Genomic DNA, 3400 nt, shown 5'->3' on the forward strand with positions numbered 1-3400 from the left:
AAAAAAAAAAAAAAAAAAAAAAAGAAAGAAACAAAGAAAGAAAGAAGGAAAGGAAAATTCATTTATTTATATTTAGCTATTAAAAGGAGGGGAAAAAGAGTACCTTCTTAGAGCAGTGGCAGGGATTAAATGAGGTAATACATATGGGTGGAAGGGTCTGACACAGGATGACTTCCAGTCGGTGTCACACAAGCCCAGCGCACCTCGTGCTGTTCTTAGTTGCATGGTTGACATGGATGCATTTTCCTTATGGTGCTGTCACAGTGGAAGGCAAATAGGGCTGTTAGTGCATCTCTGCACTCTATTTTTTTAAAAAAATGTATTTAGCACAGGGTCTACAGGGTCTCACTACACAGATCGGACTCGTAGTGATCCTCTTGTTTTCAGCCTCCTAAGCCCTGGGATTACAGGTGTGTGCCACCATGCCTGGACCAACTCTAGGCATTTTTAAGAAGGATCCATTGGTGCTTTCTACTTTAATAATCATGTCATCTGCAAATAAAGAGAGTTTTATTTCTTCCTTTTTTAATCCATACACCTTTAATTTCTTTTCTTGTCTTATTGCACTAGCTAGGACTTTGGAGTGATGAGAAAGGATATTCTGGTCTTCTTATGAACATTAGAGGAAAAGCATTGTGTCTCTCACCAAAAAGTGTATTTGCTGTAGGTTTTTTGCTTATATCTTTTTTTCAGGTGAATGAAATTCTCTTGCAGTTCTCATTTTCCAAGATTTATAGAATGTAAAAGTTTTATTTTTTATTTTTTTTTAATCTAATCTAATGAGAGATCTGGCTCATGCTCATACTTTTCCAACTGGGAAGTGAGTGAGGGAAAGAACGACAGTCCACTGTTGAATCTTCCAGTGACAAGTCCCCGAGTCAGCTTTCTGTCGCCCTGAGCCTGCATCTCGCTTCGTAAAGCCAGGGATCTCTATCAGCAGCCTTCAGGAAAGAGGCAGCAGAGGGTGGAGTGATGAAGCCTCTTAAATATGGAGAGCCGTCCCTTCTTATCTGGGTGACCTTGGATGAATCATAAAGCCTCAATTCTGAAATCAGGATTGTAATTACCTTATCAGGCTATGAAGATGGGTTGAAATGGTAATAACTCTAAAGCACTGTACAAATTTAAATTATCTTTTAGAAGACAAGTTCTTGGAGGACAGGATCTATGTCAGTTCATTTTTGTACGCTCTAACTAATCTGGAGCATAGTAAGTGCTTAATATGTATGTAATTATTGCATTATTACATAGATTCATCCCACTACGATCTCATTTCATTGTTTGCCCTTGGGCTGTGTCGGGGGTGTAGTACACAGTGGATGGTACCACAAGGCTCTATGACCTCAGAAAGGATATCCAAACCCGCGAACGAATAACTGAACTCCTTGGGTGTTTAAGGGAGGTCTTCCAGGTAAATCTCCCTGCAAAAGATTGGCTCCTGGTAAATGATTACTAAATGCCAGCTGTTATTTTTATTTGGAACCCAGTCAACTAGAGAAGAAAAGCTGTAGGGGTTTTGGTTTATTTGTTTGTGGTTGGTTTCGATTATCTCCTGGAGGAAACATCCTTGTTTGCTTGAGGTTGAGAATAGAGGGTGAGAAGGAGGAAAACAAGTAGCCCGAAGCTGACCTTTGGTCTGGTATTTCCTTTTGGGCAGATTTACTAGTTTTCCTCTTTTCCTAGCACTACTCAGTCCACTAGGTGACACTGTTTACTCATCTATGTCACTCTGCTCAGGCCTTCAAGGCAAATCTTAACTCAAAAGTAGTGTGTTTTAGTGTGAAGTGGTGGTGGAGGAATGTGTGTTGGAGAAAAAAATACAAATAAATTGTTGGTGACCAACCTTGAGGTACAGTGAGGGGCCAGTTGTCACCTCTAGTTATCTGTGACTTATAGGCTGGTGTCACCACGGCTCTCTAACCTGCTTTTAAGAGCAACATGCATTAGCTTCTACTTTTGCTCCAAGAAATGAGAAAAAACTTAGACTGCTCCTTCTCCCCATCACCACCAAACTGAAGATAAAATAAATTGTGTGGCTTTGAGTGGAGAGCTTCAGAGATGCTCTCAAGGGTCTGGTTTCTCCGTTACTCTTCAGGATTCATCAATGAAGGTGCCCAAGCACTAGGGAACAGGTGAAGCAGCTCCTAGGCTCAGCTTGTATTGGGCTCAGGTTGAGTCCTAGTAAGTCATTGCTGAGAAGGAGGGTGCCACAGTGCCCCTGTTCGAATGTGGCATTTGGAGAGGCTCTCCTGGCCTTCTGGGTCAGTTCTGGCTCCATCTCTGTGTAGCTTTATTGCCACACCCTCACCGGAAGATGTTTCTTATCTGGATACCACCCAGCTGAGATGTGTGATGATTCCAAACGGCACATATCACTCCTGGTTAGAGAAATCCTCTCCAAGTCACTCTCTTCCCTCACATCTGCAAGCTGTGAGCCACAGGAAGTATCTCAACCAGAGGGCTCAGAAATCAAAGATTCCATTCATTTGCCTCAGATCTTGGTGTCTTATCTTTTCTGCTTATCATCCCTTCTTCATTTTTCATTCTAACTTTAAAGTTGACTTATGTATGCTGTCCTGCTTCTAAGCTGTGTTCTTTGGTCCTCAGAAACGACACAATTAGAATTATCTAACAAATATTTCTCAGTTCCAAATATTCCTCCTAAAGCTTTCCTGGCCTCCTGGCTAATGAGCTCCAATTCTCTTTGCTTTCCTGTGTCTACAGCACGTAGCACCTTGAGTTGGTGTGCGATAAACAGCTAAATATAGCCACAGTTTTGGCAGCTAACTTTTAGAAGACTGTCACAAGGCCCCTAAAACAGGAATTAAACAGATTGAAAAGGCCAACTCTTTTGTACTTGGGAAGAGAGGACGCTTTGCCTATGTTGTGAACAGTGGTCTCTTTCATGTGTTTGTGCTCTGCTTTATTTAAGTAACAGTAATAACGTTAATGATTGTTAACAGAAGCACTGTTAAATACTCAGCACCCCTGTCTGCAATGGGGCCTCTTGCAGAAAGCTCTTTCTATGGCACTAACACTGCAGAACTGGCGGTCGTGTGAGGAGGGGAGCAGAGCAGATGACAGCAGCCTTTTCTCTGGATACACTGAACAGCAGTCGGTGGCTGAGCCCCCGTGACACGTGGGATTTGTCCAGTGGAATCTCCATCCTGCCTGGTCCTCTGAGGAAGGAAGAGAGGGCAGGAAAAAAGAGCACGGGAGTGAGGGCCAGAGAACTTCAGGTTTGGCTTTGGCACATTTGATTGCTAGCTGTTGGAGCCATTCTCCCAAGAAGTGGATACTAATTATTCTGAGGGTGCCAAGCGGTGTCACGTTTTTGTAACTCAAACAAATAGTCCCAGCAGATGGACAGAGGCCACCAAACTGATTTCATTTATGATGC

This window comes from Octodon degus, unplaced genomic scaffold (assembly GCF_000260255.1).
Source record: "Octodon degus isolate 3935 unplaced genomic scaffold, OctDeg1.0 scaffold00203, whole genome shotgun sequence".
In the NCBI taxonomy this organism is placed as follows: Eukaryota; Metazoa; Chordata; class Mammalia; order Rodentia; family Octodontidae; genus Octodon; species Octodon degus.